Raw genomic sequence first — 16,621 nt, 5'->3', positions numbered from 1 at the left:
TCTAGAGTCAAGTCATGTGCTGCTCAACTAACAGCGAAAAAGAATTTTAACTTAACGAAGTACCTCACGCTGGGACTTCTGTTTCCGAACGACTCCGATAGTGGTCAAACAAAGTATAGCCCCACAAAACTATACACTTAAACCCACTAGAAATGCACACTCGTAACGAGGCGAGCGGCGGCGTGCTAACCGGTAGCTAATAGGTGGATAATAAAAATTGGCCTTTTCTTGGTGGCAATCCCTCGTCACGGCGCACACGTCAATCAGCCGCCCATCCGGCGCAAGTCCGCTCTTTATTTTATTACTCTTCATTAAGTGCTACCGAAACGCCGGCGGCCTACCGGCGGTGGCCACATCCGTTTCGTGCCCGGTGAGGCACCGGACCGGGCACCTACGGAAAGTGATTATCCCGTCCGCGGTGTACGGTGCTTGAACGGTAAGGCATCGGTGTACGAACTTGAAAATTATATAATTATCCGTGTACGACCTCCGACTCCGGCCCGATGGATCCCAGGCGATGATCGACCACAAAGCAGAGAGCGAGAGAGAGAGAAGGGGCGAACGAAAGGCGCACACGCAAGTTCCGGTGAGAACGCCGATCTGCGGAAACGGCGCAAGACGCCCACTCCAAGAACCGGGAATCACCGAGAACCGGGAAACCGTGGCCGGGAATCGGAAGCGCCACTTAAAGAAGAAAGCGGACCGGCTAATCCTCGGCTATAGCGGCGGGTCCCGCAAGCCAGGCGCCTTCCTTCCAGCTTTCGTCTTTTGCTGCTGAGTGTTCTTTGCGCGTCGCGTGCATCGACGCTGCACCGCGTACATCAGATAAGTGAGTAATCACACCGAACGGAACACGGGAGCGAGGTGTGAAAAGGCTTGGGCTTTTCGGGAGCGTGAGGATGAATCAGAACCGCTTGGCCGCGCGTGAAAGAAATGATGGTTGAGACTTACTTCACAAAAGATCGTGACGACACGAGGCCGGGGTCGGGGATTGAAGATGCTCAAACAGCCTGGCGGCCCGCTGCACTGAGGGATCAACAGCAGTTCTTCGGAACCGTCTCGGAACCACTGCGAGCACCATCATCATCTCGGTGGGCCCGGATTTTAAGCACACGCATCTTGCACACTACCGCACACTACCGTCGTTCCGTTCAAACACCGACCACCAGACACGGCACTGTCCTTGATCCTTGTTCTCACTCGGTCTCAATCGTGATCATCATTCTCTCGAACAGGCCTTGGCCCAACCGCACACTCCGTAACATCCACTCGGAAAGTAAGTTCTCGGGGTTTCTTGGCACCACAAACCGAAGCACTCTGAACTGGAGCGTGTTTTTCTAGCACTGGCGCGTCGGAAGGTCGGACACCTGCGGACAGTTCGGCGGATGAGTTGAAACTGAGCCGTGGCGTGTGCATGGAAAAACTAAACCCGCCCGAAGGCGCTCGCTCTCGGGTGCTCTCAGCCACCTCGCGGCGAGTGACCCGCGAGCGTACGGTGAGTGGCCACCGTTTTTCCGCCAGCCAGCCACAGAAGGATTAAGCCGGAACGGAACCGCGCCAGTTTGACCGCCAGATAATGGGAATCGATCGAGAGGATATTGGAACTTGAATAAGTCCCAAAAAATAGGTTGCATAAAAACAGAATCAACATAAAACTGCCCTGGCCGACGCAAAAGCCACGATGCTGCTCGGCCGAACAGATAAGATCGTCATTAGAGGAGAACTAGCAAAGGTTAGGGAACGCAAAAAAGTGGACCACGGAGTGGTGTGAGCGGAGCGTAGTTGTAATCCAGTTGAGCCGGCCGCAGATGAAAAATGTCTAAATTGCACGAAAAGAATCATCATTAGCGAAGCGCTCGGAACAGCTTCTGACAGGCGGTGGCGCTGGCACTGGTGGTGGCGGTGGCGTGGGTTTTGGTTGAGTGCGTTCGTCGGCACGTCGCCACCATCCACGTGCCCCCCTCCACCCCGGGGGTCATCGTCATCGTGCACACCGAAACAGGGCGGCCAAATCGAGCATAAGGCGGTGGCGACCACAACCACCACCGTGCTACCGAAAAGTGCGCCGCCTGCCGGGAGGGGGGGGCGGCGGTGTGCGGCACAAAGCCGGACCCGGCCAGGCGTAACGTCAGCGCACCGGGCGGCGCAAGACGCCGGACCGCACGCAAGAAGGTCCGGAAAGTGTTGGGACCTTCCCGGTTGGGACCTCGCGCTTGGGAGTGACTTGCGGCCGGAGTGAGTCAAACGAAACGAAACTTCACACCGCCGGCCAGCCGGCCGGCCGCGCGAATGGGCGGCAGGGGACAGGGCGCAGGTTCGTTAGTTCGTAAAGGCGGAAGATGCGGACGAGAACCAGCGAGATGGAAACGCGAACCCCCCGAACCCGGTTTGCGGAGTTCTCGGCGAGTGGGTTCGACGAAAGACCGGCGGAAGTGCGTGAAGCTAGGGTTTTTTTCGCTAATGAGTCCGGCCTCGTGTCCGTTCGGGGCTCCGGTGTTCCGGTGTTCGAGTGGAAAATCGGAACAAATTGATGACACGATGCAAATGGATCTATTTACAAAATGGCACCCGCGGTGGCAGGTGACACCTACCGAGTGGTAATGAAGTTACATTTTACCAGCACAACGATCTAACGGAGAGAAAGTTATGATTCTTGAAGATGGACGTGGGAAACCAACTCCACCGTCCAAATATGAGAGGCATTGGGATAAAGTTCGTCGAGTGTTTCCGAAGTTTCAGAGTTCGAACTGATGCTGCGAAACGGATGGATGATCTACGGACGAATCTCTTCGACAGAGTAGATGTAGTGATAAGAAGTAAGTCCTTGGCGCAGCGATTAGATAAAAATAGGAATTTTAAAGCCGTGCCGTTTTTATTCAAAATTTGTGACCTAACTACGATCGTCGATAGTACTTTGGTTGCGATGGACCTGGTTCACCAAGCTGTATCCAGGCCTTTTTGGGTTTAGAATTTTTGTAATCCCTTTTTTCTGCTTTGCGAGCAGTATTGAAAAAGTACTCCCCGCAAAAACGTTTGACATGTTCAAATGCTCAAAACAGGTGTTGTTAACACTTTGACCAAACAATCCATACTTCGTTAGATGCGTAATGACAGTAGCTATCGGACACATATTTCATAAAAAATATTTGTTATATTTAGTGAGTAACGCCATCTATTTTACAACGTCACAAATTAGTTGCTACATCTAATACTAAGCAAAACTTATGGACACTGATTGATCATTGATTAGAGTGTTTTCTCCGGCAGCGTTGTCGGCCGGTCCTGGTCGCTCCGCGAACCGAAACAATCCTTTCCGTTTCCGGCCCGGCCCGTTCCCATTATGCAGTTCCCACGGGGCGGGCCACACAGTAGTTAATCCCGAACGTGCAACGCGCGAGTGCCCGTCAGGTCGCACGCCTCTGCGTGTTCACCTGATTTTGCGCACTCGCCATAAATTTCACTCTGAATTACAATCGTCATAATGTGTTGTGGTGCATCTTCACGCTGCGCTCTCCTTCAGTATTTTTGGCCGCCGCGCAAGACGTTCACCTGTGATGGCGAGGGCGCCGTAAACTCATCAGGCGCGCGTCGCGTTGCGTTCGCGATTGCATTTGCGCTGCGCGATTTACATCCCCAGACAGAGAGGGAGACAGAGAGAAAGACAGAGAGAGTGCTTTCGTTGTTGTTCCTTTCCTTCACGCTCGAGCTCTGGTCCGTTGTTTTTTTATTCTCTCTCTCTCTCTATCCCTCTCTCTCTCCATCTCACTCTGTGCCCATCGGACCGTAAAATGATTCTTACTTTTTGGCTCGGTTGTCGTGGAAACCTTTTGGGCACTGGGAGCTTCTGGAGCAGAGCACACGTTGATAGTTTTGATCGTTTTGTTTGAAATTTTAATGTTGGGAGTTTGGACCGTTTTTTTTTGCTGGCTGGCGCAGACCACGCAGACGGAATCGTTTCGAATTCGTTTCTCATGCAAACGGCGTGCGACGAAACAACGAATATCGCCGCCGACAGGCCGCCGAGTGTGTGAGGATATCGCCAGAGACAGCCCGTCAGACACGGGCATGAGGTGCGCCGCGCCGTGCGCCGGGTTGACTCAGAACGACAGCACACCGACCTGCACACATACACGCTGACAGCAGGGTGGACCAGATTTCGGCGCTCCACTTACGGCGCAGTGGAAAAAAGGAGGAAAACTCGAAAGAAAAGCGGTGGGGAAAAAGAAACGACTTTCCACTAAATGTTCACTCACCTTGCCTTCGGATGACAGTTTGGGGGGTTACAAAACAACAAACCGAAGAAAGAAGGCGACGGCGTCTCACGGGTCGGCTGGTCCGGGGGGGGGGGGGGGGGGGGCGCGCGTGTCCGCAAGCAAGCTGTTGGGCAACTGACCAAAGGAGCAAGCAGAACAAGAAGTTACCCCGCTACAGCATTGGGTGGGCAGTTTTGGTGAAAATTATAATTTCGCATGATGGATGTTCGCGCGATTAATTTTTGGGATCAGTTTTTCCACAACTGCTCGGCGGATGTTGGACCGAAAGACGACACAGGGATTGGGTAAAATGAAGGATTTTCCAATTTCTATTGGGAATTGGTTGAAGAAGCCCTCACACTGATGAGCACGGATGAGAATGAGACATCGAATGAAATGGTGAGATGAAAATCATTGTGAGTGATAAACGTTTTGATCCTTAGCGTGATCCTTTGGTCGTCGTAAGCTGCCGGGAGGGCGTGTACTCATCGCATTTAATCAAATTTAATAATCGGATCCGCCTTTCGGCACCCTGTAGGGCGCCGAACACACCCTGTGGCCCGACACTCGATCGGGCCTCGGTTGTGTCTGTGCTGCTGTTGTTTTGAAATTCTGAACTCGCCCGACCGACAACTTAATGACAAATTTATTTTGACGAAATATTTACGAGCGGCCATTTCGAGTGACGTTCCCGCGAAACCCGCCTCCGGCCGCCATTCGTTTCTGCGCTCGCCTCGCCTCTCGGCCAATTCGCGCTGGCTGATCTTTCAGGGGTTGATCTTTTCGGGGGAAAGTTTCCTTCAGTGTTTGTGGGTTGTGAGGGTGTGTTATTCTTGTCCACATTTGTTTTGACTGTGCGTCTTAATCACTTCGCCCAGTGCCGGTCTTCGTCTCGCGCGAGACCGGGTAATGTCTTTTAATTTGACTTTTGCAAATCACTTTTTGCGTAAACCCGTAAACCCGTACGCCAGCCAGTGTCTGGGGCCGGCCAACCGCTATGGAACCGCGCCGCGCCGCGCGAAATGTTTACATTTTCCCGCGCACCGTGTCTGACTCACTGTCACTGTCTAGTGCGGGGTTTTCGGGCACGAAAATGTAGTTCAGACCGCGTTGCCGGACCGCCGAACGCCCCTGGGTCGGGCAAAGGGGCAAAATGGCGCGGACTCTTGCGCGTATTTCTAGTCTACGCAGCGCGCGCAGCATCGGATTACGTCGAGTCGGTCGGTGCGATGCGACCGCCGTTTATTATTACCGACGCGATTTGTTTGGAGCCGATTTTTTCGCCCTGTCTCCGTCTCCGTGCTCCATTTTGGCCCCGATGGCCGATTACATGGCGCGATGCGGTGCGAGGCCATAGCCTGGAGAGCGTGGCCCAGCAGCATGGCCAGAGATACCATGCGGGACCACTACTCTAACGCCGCGGCGTTATTAACACTTTCGCGAAAACGGAGCGATTTCCTAGCGATGAAATGAAACAATTCTCGCGAGTTCGTAGAAATTTTGGCGAACACCAAGCTGCCGACATGAAAAGCGAGCGAACCGCGTGCCCGCCGTCCGCTGGCACTGCGCCGCTGCGATTCATCCGGTGCCGATGCCAGATTCCGGATTTGCCTGGCGCCACTGGCCGGCTGGCGAAAGATTCGGCTTCAGTTGCGCCATGTTTGTTTACACGCGAGCGCAGGCGGCCAAGTTCGGCGGCGGCAGGAGCAGAACGTTGCGAAACCCGCCGCGAAGAAACGGCGAATTGCAAAGAAGTTCGGCGCCCCGCCGGTCGCCGGGACACGTGCACGGTTATCATTGCGGAATGGAGCACCATCGGGAGGACCGATAGCAAAAAAAACTGAGACAAAACCCTGGTCACCCTGGCGACCGGAACCACCGGCGGCATTAGTTGCCCCGGCCAAAGTCGCCTTGGTTTCGGGGAGTTTCGTGGAAACCGTACACCCGAAATACACGCCACGCCGAAACGGTGTTGCCCGGTGCAGCGCAGCGATTGTCTAAGGTAAATAAATACGCAAGTTATTTATTACGTGCGCGAGGAGATTGAACAACTCTTAGCGCAAACGGGCGGCCAACCGCGACCGCCTGGAGCGTCAGTTCCTGGGTCGTGCAAAACGCTGCCGTGGGCAGTCTGCAATTTCGACCCGATCCGTTCCGTGCAGATCGGCCGAAAGAGTTGGCTTGTACCAGCCAATCAGCAACCCATGGAGACGCTAGGTGCCGCTTGCGAGTCAACTTTATATAATCCAATAAAAGGTCCTTAGATTAATTGAAAGCTAAGCCTTCAGATCTCATCCCATAATAAATAAGCATTCTATCGTGAAGCTGTTAGATTGATTTAGCAACTAAATTGGTTACTGTTTTCACCTAAAAAAAACCTACTAGGCTGTTCAATAAGTTCGTATCCTCGACAAGAAAAATATATTTTTATGGTTTGAAATACATGGATTTTTGCCATTTTCAAAATACTCTTTTGACCTGGCGCATTGTTTCATTTTTAGCGAATGCGGCACCCATTTTGATAAACAGCTTTCTGAGCCCCGATTCTCCAGCAAAAATATTGGATATATTGCTCAATGAGATGACAAGCCCCTATACTGAATCTCTTTAAGTGATTCGACGATTTTCCAAAACGATATCCTGTATTTTTTACATTTGAACTCAGAAACCACCCTTTCAACCTTCTAATTAAAGGTGAAGAGTGCTTATACACTTTTAACATTCGTTCATAATTTTTCTTTGCTTTCACACCTTTAAAAAATAAAAAATAAATCACTGCACGAACGAAACTTCACATACGTTCATATGAAGAGTGTAGCAACATAACAACAAAAATTTGGATTCCTGGCAGCTCCCTGTGGTATCGACGCTACGAACTTATTGAACACCCCAGTAGTTTCATCAACCTACGGTGCTCAAGACGATTCCATTTCCAATGTTCCGACTGGCTTAAGCCTAGCAGTGCAAACGGAAGGGATCATTAAATTGTGGGTCTCATTTGAGCTAATTGTAAATTCGCCTCTAATACGAAAATTAACCATCGGCTGAGCGACCTGAGAGCCTCGTTTGGCGAAGACACCAGACGCCACCGGGCTAGGCCACATGTCTCGCCAAATTTGGCCTCAGCTATCGCCTTTGTTGGCCGTCGCGTGTCGACGGGCGAAATAATGTTAAAGCCGCCCCGGGAACGCACGGAGGCGGCTTATTCGCGGTGCACTCGCACGCCACTCGGTGCGTATGCAAAGCAGGGCCATCCAGCGCCCCGAAAGATCAAAGCCGCCTCACCACAGCCACAGACACCAAATTTAGATCATAATGCAGCGCGAGTGCGGCGCACAATTTACAAAGTTTGACGCCGCGACGCGTCCGAGCGTTGCGCACGATCTCCGCCGGCGGTTGTCACCAGCCGTGGCGCACCCCTCGGCGAACCGTGGCCGGGAGAGTGCAAGATGGTCAAATGGCCATGTTGGCGAATATGCTGGCCCCACCGCGCCGTGTACCGGCCGCTCTATAAAGCGATTTGAAGCACACGGATTGATACGCTCCTAGCTCTCGCCACGCTCGCCGGTGGGCTGGTCATGTCATGAGAATGACACGGACCACGAACCAACCAGCAGGGAAGCTACCGGTGTCGGTGGGTTGTTCGTGGAAAAGGATATCCGAATGAAGTGTTCCAATGTCGGTGATCGTCATTCGGGAAATTCGACACTCAGGAACTTATCAACGCGATCTTCGGCGACTCGTTCGCTCGATCTTCCGTTCGTCCATGGGAAGTCAGTCCAACGGCCGATCTGTGCCACCCCAAACCCTGGCGACCAACTGGCGAGTATTAATAAAATACATAATATTTCTGCAGAAAACGAAAATACCCTGCCGCAATTGTTCTTTATTTGGCTAAGCGTCCGCGGTGCAGACCACTGTGTGAACGCGTCTGTTTCTCTGTGTAAGTGCCAAAGCAGGTCGGTGGTCGGTAGGCGATCGAGGGATAGAGAGAGAGATAGAGCGAAAGAAGAACCGCGAGGGACCATGCGAAACTGGAAGTGCTGGGATCGAGTCGGACTCCGTCCATAACCGTTAGTACCGCGCAACTCCTACGATATATGATGGCCAACACGGCGTGTGTACGTCGCGCGGGGGATGTTGCGCATCGGCCCCAAAAGCGGATGATGGAACTGCGCTATGCGGTGCTATGTGACACATCGGCGGCCCCATCCCAGCGGCGGCGGCGGCGGCGACGGCACAGCAAACCACTAGCCAACGCGATGGCCAATTTTGGAGCACGCTGCAAAAGGATAAATATGTTTCCCTCTCGTACGCAGCCGCGTACGGCGGCGGTCCCCAACGGTAGTAGTCCCCGCGGACCCCGCAAACTCCGCAGCCGCCCTCCATCCCCCGCGGACACCCGAGTTCGGTACCACGTGGCGAGGAAATAGCGTAAAGTTTAGCGGCGGGTTTGCTCAACACCGAGTGCGCTGGTCACAGAAATAGGCACCCCGCGGCAGGCAGGAGCCGAGACACCGAAAGCAATCGAGAGTCACCGAACGATTGCGGGGCAGGCAAGGCGGGCAGCGCAGTGACAGCAAAGGGTCAGAAAAACAACACGCAAGTGACGCGAAGAAGAGAAAATGTGTGGCAAGAAATGTAAACAACTCACGGCTCAACTCACAATACTCACTAGGGCCCCACAATTCAGCTACCAGTTTGCTGAACAGCCTTACCGAGGCCGAGGTGGTTGGGCCATAACCGTAGCGCTAGGTGATGGGTCCGCCTGCCACGGACCTATCTTCGTGTATTCGCACCGGAGGTTTGGCCAATATTTCTACCATTCACCTTTACTTAACTAAATCAACGCGAAACGAACGTTCAAGATGTCCTCAGAATTCGATCGTTAAATAAATAAATTTTCAAGGTACAAACCCACGGCTTGGTGTCCTTCGTCTTGCGACGGATAAAGCCTGGGCCAGAATATCCAGGCAGCGGGCGTCTCAAAAGGAATGACCTAGCGCAGGCAGTCCAGCAGCCGGTGGGAACCTCCGGATTGAAAATAATCGTAGCTGCAGCCTTGGATCTTGACCATGGGAATGTCACCGCCATCGTCCCCCGGCTCCCCCCCCGCAAGCCGGCCTGCCGTCCCCCGGACGGTGCCCGGGCTGGAAAGCTTTCTGCGCTGCGCAGTGTTGGCTGGGCCCGGGCAGTGGTGGCCCGAATGCGGTCATCTGGACCGGGGAGATTGGGAAAACAGGTTCTCGTTTGGCGCTCGAGGGAAGCCAGCCCGCTCCGGCCACCGCGCACAGCGAAGTGTGAGAACGCGAGGCTCCGTGGCATGCAGACGAAGGTCAAATATGGGAATACGGAACCCACACCGGCCCCGCCCGGGGCCGATTCCATCACCGAACCCCCTTTGGGGGTGAAATGCCAAAATGCAATGCCCGGTCGGTAGGTAGGTGGCCGCCAGCTACTTGCGAGAGGACTTGCAGCCGAGTCGCGCGTTGGCGGCATCGCGGGTTTTTGATGTGATAATTTATTCATTTCGTACGTATGGTCATGGTGTCCAAAAATTTGGACTGAATTTTCGCCTTCGCCAGGTCTCGGTCTCGCGAGTCATTGTCTCCGCGAGTCAATCGCGGAGTAATCTTGGCCCGTATTCCGTATGCTGCCGCTGCCGTCCCATCGGCTCATCAGCGCATTAACATGCATTTGCTCGCATAAATTCTCCATCAAATAGTTAGCTTTTTGTGTGCGTGTTTTCTTCCCCCCGTGGTTGTTCTTGGGTTCCTGTACTCCGCCGGGAGTTACTCCCTACGCAGGCAACATAACTGTTCACGGCCCGACCGTTCGGAATGCGGCTACCGCCGTGGATTACTTTGTTCGAACGTCAATACTGGGGCAAGTTACTAACATTCCTGTACAGTTTGTAGGAATTCTTGAAATGCATTTTACTAATCGATTTTGGAAGGTGCTTCAAATTTTTCACATAAACAAGGCTAATCATGTGTTACGGATAAGCTTCGTTTTTGTTTTACTTTTAATACTAAAGGACTCCAATTCTATTATTGAGTCGTTGGTGATTCGAGGAAATGCTGAGGAATTAAGATGGATTTATTAAGGGTTTTTGTAGACACTTTTATTGTGAAAGAAGTTTATCGGCAAGCAGAGTGACAGAATGTAGAAAGTCCCTCGGGGTTCACATTTCAATGCCCGGAAAACATGTTTACTTTCGCCGCCCAGTTTGCATCAGCGATATTCTATCACCGCCCGCAGTTGTCTTTCACATTTTAATAAATTTGGCACCGGCGCGCCGCGCCAATGGCGTCTAACTGCTTGGTTCGGCTGCCCCCAAAAACAATCGATCAAATCGATGACCAGAGTGTGATTGACACTCAATCTCAATAAAACTCGCCGCGATTTGCCCGGGGGCCTGCCGGGCTAGGACCGGAAAGCCGCAAGTCTATCGGGGCCTCGGATCCTTAGAATGTTGGGTGCGTAGACCGTCGCATGGTGCTACATAAAAACAGGCGAACCATGCGAAAAGACAAAACATCTCAATAACAATCCAGCAAACGTAAGCCCAAAAAACGTCGGCCGTCGGCCCAGACCAAACTAACGGGCCACCTCCAACAACAACAGCAACAACAGCAGCAGCGGCAGTCACGAGCGGAGTTTCCCGCCGAAGGTTTTCCACGCATTTTTGGCGCCAAAAATCCTCCGGTCGCCGGCCGGAAGAGACTCGGACGGCGGCAACCTCGACGTCTCGACAGTGCGCTTCGAGAAGTTTTCTTTCCCTGGCTTCTTCCCCCCTTCCTTCGTAGCACCCATTTCCTTTGCCTCGCGAAAGGAGGGCCAGCCGGGTCGCGGGAGCTCGGTTGGCAGCCGCCTCAATCCGCCGCCACCCGCAGGAGCATCATTTTGTGATCCGAACGGATGATGGGTTTGATTGTCCTGTGTCCTTCGCGATCCTTTCCCCCCGGAGGCGTGGGTGGGTGAGTGGAGGTGTGTTCGGTCGCTAAGACGGGCGGGCCCCTTCGGTATATGGTTAGGTTGCTCTTTGTAAAGCCACAGTCGCCGTCGTCGACCCGAGTACGATGCTGTATCTAAATGGCATAAAGCATATTCTCATAAACATAAGTAACGGCCCCAAGGTTGTTTTATGGTCTTAAGAAAAAGTTTGTTTGAAATAATGTATTTATCCCTCAGCAAATTATGGTCGCTTCGTTATCCGTGATCAAACCTATAGTTCTAGTAATATATTTAAACAGTTGAAAAATATGTATATACTCGACTCGCTCGCTTCGTAATCTTCTCGGCGTCAAAACGACTTCGAAGAATGCTAAACCCTCCAGAGAAGTAAGTTCATTCGCCCAACTACTAACGAACTTACTAAGTTACTGTCTGCCTGGAACGGCTCCTTCCATTCGCCGCCGATGGTGCGATTGTTGCATGTTGGCATTCTACTTTTTCCCACGATAAAACGGACTCATCCGCTCACTAACTTCGCCCGCAATCACTTACCCTCCCAGACGTCCGGATGACAAACATCGCAAACTGGCAAGCTGGTGGACGATGGAAAAAGTGCGTTGCTTTCACTTTACACAATGTTTCAGTGTCCCGCCTTCCGGTTCGCGAAGGACCACCGCGCACGAAGGTCGGCCACATTACGGACGGCAACTATGTATCCGGCGTACCGGATGCTGAACCAAACGAAAAAAAAAGCTTTGAGAAAACTAGTAATCGACAACGAAAGCAAAAAAACAAGACAAGGAAAGCCATTTCGAAACCATCCTCACGGGGACGATGAGGAGCGACGAGCGAAGGACGCGCCCGGCTACCACCATCGGCTGACCTCTGACTTCCATCATCATCCATTTTTCTTCGCGAATCTGTTTATTTCACTCCGGACTCCGGGGCGATCCGCGGGGCGGCGTACGGAAATAGTTCGGTCCATCGTCGCTGGTTTATAGCGTGCTTCCGCTGGAGGGAACAAATATTTATTACCGACATGGCACGGAAAAATTGAAACCCCATCCTGACGCCTCTCGCGCTGTGTGCGTCTGCGTGTGTGCACGCGTTCGTCTCTCGCGGGGACCCCCCCCCCGGTGGGTGGAGGAGTTGGTGGCGACGATGACAGAACACATTTGCCCACAGTTTTCGGTGAGGTGCGGTGATGGGGGGGTGTGCTGGGGGGTGCCGCATACCACCGTTGTTGGCCGAAAAGTTGGCGGAAACTCCACGCCACGGATGACGATGATGGCGACCGGAGAACGGAACGAGAGCAAAAAAAACCCGGAGCGCTATACCGAAAACCCGGGCAAGCAGCATTATGTAATGCGAGTTCAACAACCTACCCGGCCATAAAGGGGAACCGGCAGGCAGAGGGGTAGCCAGGGAGGCCGGCAGACGCGCCGTGGTCGTGGGTTTTTGCTGCTGCACCCAGTGTCCCGCACGCGAACCGAACCGTCGCCGGTCGTCGGGGCGCGCGAGAAAGAGAGTGTCCTTTTTGGTTGATCATTTTTATTGCCACCATCGAATTATATTACCCACCCGGTTGGGAGGGGGGCCGGGAACAACGTAATCGAAAGGATAAGAAGACACTGTGTGGCTACAATAAAGCTCTGGCGGAATCGGAACATCGGAAGCCATTGCTTACCGAATGTCGCGTTTGGTTCTATTCGCCGCTTCTTTGTGCGTTGGCTACATATCTACAAACCGATTAATGCTTGTAGCATAATTGGATATTCCTATTTTACCAGTTCGTAAAATGGACAAAAAATCGGCAACGAAAAAATTGAATTGCGGTCTAGCCATTGGCTCACAGAATACCCACAGGTCCCCTGTACTTCAATTGTTTCGATGATTACCTATCAATTCAAGGGTATTGCACAATGGAATTTTGGGTAATTTGAATTTCTCGAATCGGCTTCTAAACATTGGCCCAGGACCGAAAGCTAGGCAAGGCTTCACGGTTTGCCGTCTCGAACACGAAAGCGTCTGGAACATCCTTAGCTTTTGAAACGCTTCACAGCGCGCTTGTGCGCTACTCACCGCGAGATGGCACTAGCGCTTACAAAACGCTTCGATGTCCTTCGCGCGAAGCGTTACTAAGGGAATCACGGCATATTCTACGTAGGGATGAAAAGGCAAATGAGGTCGAATTCCTAATAACCACAACAACAATTCCACAAATAGGCCCCGAGAATCACCTATTACTTTAGGATTGTATTGTAATGGTCGATGATTGACTTTTCTAGCGAACGTGACATGGAGATGTTCGTTAATGGTTAAAAGGTAAAAGGATGTTCATAATCGTTAAAGTTCGATGAAAGAATCCTACAATTCCACAATAAATTCCCACAGTCAAATGTCCTTCAGCACTGTGGCCATATTCTACGACCCCAAATCCGAACACAAATCGGTTTTTCATCACCATCCTCAGCATCACTTTACACACTCCAGGTGCCAGCGGTCGGTGGCAGCTGTAGAACCGGCGATGGCCTCAGGGATACTGGTGCAATGCACTAGCAAGGCGAGCTCCAAGGAACCACGCAACAAAATAACACCACGAGGTGCTTCCCGTGGAGGTGATTAGGCCAAATGATATTACGATTTTATTTACCCAAAAGGCACCCGGGGATGTTCTAATGTTTTCCAATTTGGCTCTATGAATACGTAATGAGTTCGGTGGGTGGTTCACTTCCTTCGGGGGGCCCTCCGATGCCCCACCGTTCACCGGTCGCCAGCAGAAAAGGGCTATCGCAACACACTCTCCGGTGGCTGGCTGTTTGTGTGGTAAACAATAGCTGCGGGCTGGTTGTGGTTTCGTCGATTCAAAGAAAAACGGGCCAAACAAGGGACAGTAGTTGTAACACTAAGTCACTAAAAGTTTTTGAAACGGTTTTTGTTTTCAATCTTCAAGGAGATTACTTTATTCAACGGGGTTACGATAAAAAAATGCCCTTGGATAGAAACTTTAAAGTATAAATGAAGTTGTGTTAAATACGTCAAGAGTACTTTTATCCACGGACGTTTAAAATTACTAACATCAAAAGTGAAATAAAGGTGTATTATGAACTTTTTTTAAAGCACTTTAAATCTTATTAATCGTCCGTTGGACAATATTTCTCAACTTGTGCTGCAACTTCGCATATTCTCAAAACCAGCTACCATGTGACATGGTAGCAGGTTCCCCGAGCATCCCAAACGGGGCAAAATATTTATGCAGATTGCTGCTCCTTCGCCCGCGTGTCGAAGATGGATTCAACAGCATGTTAAACCCTGCCCCGACTCGTCTCGTCGATATGGCACTTCGGAGTGAAACATTTATGAAACATGGACCACGCCGAACGGTGTTTCGTCATAGCGTGGCGTGGTGAGAAGGTTTGAGATCTCGCTTCAGTGCTGTGCCGCCCACAAAAAGGGCAAGCAATCGTAATCCACCCTGCCGCGCAGCTGGGAACTTCCGCCGCTCTCTGACTCCAATTTTCTGGTCGGAGTTTATTAAATATTCATTCGTGGCAACGGTGGCAACACTTCGTGTAAACACAGCAATCAAAACCCACAACACCGGCTATTTAGCCAGCATTATCGCGTTTTAGCATAAACAAATTGCCAGTTTATCGAAGCCCGACGGAAGGTGGCCGCTGCGGCCCGTAGACGGAGACCCTATTATGAGTTTGTTTCGAAACGCTAAGCGCACCCCACGGCTAGGCGTTCCGCTCAGACGGAGGGTTCGGGGTGTGTTAGAAATCTCATTCGGCTTCCGGAATGCATTCCGGATCGTTGTGCACTATGTTTCAATCAAAACTACATCAAGCTGGTTTGTTGGTGAAATCGGACGAAAGACGATAAACAACGGGGAATCCCTTGATGAGCCTCTTTTTCGGCTGTCAGTGATTGATGCTACAAATGCTACACGTATGGAAAACTATGGAAAACTGTTTAAACTAGTTGCATCATTATAAAAAGTGTTGAAATAAAAACAAAGTTTTAATAAAATATTAATCAATATCGACAACGGATTCCCAACATTAACAACCTAGCTAACTTTAAATATCTCTATAATTTGAATCTCCTTAAATCATATGCGATTCTAAAGCATCGATCGCTCCAACTCAAAAAATTGAACGTTTTTTACGGCGTTAGGGAAGCAAATTTTAGAAATTCGCAACGATGCAATAAGTCATCTATAACTGTCATTTATTTCCTACAAACTGCCATTTCACAAAACGTGTCCCACCGTTATAATTTGGATGGGAAATTCTTTTACTTCATTAGTCACACCTTTTTATCCGCAGCCGCATCGTTCCGCCGTAAAACATCTTCCGTGGGATTCAGACACATTTTCCGAACGTGTGCAGCGTGTGTAACCAGATTTAATTGTTTTTCTTTCGCCATTTTACAACGACCTGATAACATCATGTTTCTGTTGTAGCGCTCGGCTTGAAAACAGAAAACAAATCAGAATGCTTCAAAATGGAGATGATCGTACAAAAACACTGTCTCCCCGATTGACTGGCTAAGGATGCGTTCGACTGCGTGAAATCTAATCACGTGCCACGGGCTAGAAACATATTCATGTACGCAAATCGATTCGTTTCCACATTCCGGGTCTGCCGGGGCACGGTTTATGGCCAACGAGCACACCATTTGCATCGCATGAACGCTAATCCTGGGAATGCTTCCGGGGTGCTGCTGGCCATTTTCGGCGCCACTCGAGGCCGGCCCATCGTGTGTCCTGCGCGTCGTGTTTGGCATTGCGCATCTAATTCGATTGGTGACGAATTGTTCACTTTCGAAGATGCGGGAAAACCACCCGAGTCCCGAGTGCCAGAGAATCAGATTCGGGATCAGTCTTCTCATGGACACATCGTCGCTCGTTGCCGGAGAACACCCTGCCCGGATAGTGAGGGTCCTTAAAACACATAATTTAGATTATCACGCGTGACCTGCGCCGACAACAGCTCACATATTTCCGTTTGCTTGCGTTCGGAACTGCAGGCAACTGGCCAGTCGGTTCACTGATTAACCCTTCGCGCACTTGCCGTAGCAGTCGGCGCTTTTCTTCAGACATTACTAAGTAATCGAAACTCTCAAAACTCAATCAAAAGCGACAATAACGTTACAATAAATAATAATAAAATTCTTCAAATACGAATATTTTAGGGTAAAATGTTAAACATAAAATAAATCATTGTCGAAACGAAGTAAGCTTTACAAATAATTCAATAAAAAGAGAATCAACTAACAAAAACATTGAACAACTAGAGACCAAAAATATAATAAATTAAAACAATCTATTCACTCATCGCAGTGATGAAAAGTTGAGTAAAAATGACCTGTTTTCCGTATGAACTAAGGGTTTGAAAGGAAGGGCC

This window comes from Anopheles bellator, chromosome 1 (assembly GCF_943735745.2).
Source record: "Anopheles bellator chromosome 1, idAnoBellAS_SP24_06.2, whole genome shotgun sequence".
NCBI lineage: Eukaryota > Metazoa > Arthropoda > Insecta > Diptera > Culicidae > Anopheles > Anopheles bellator.
Note: the sequence above shows the minus strand (reverse complement) of the source record.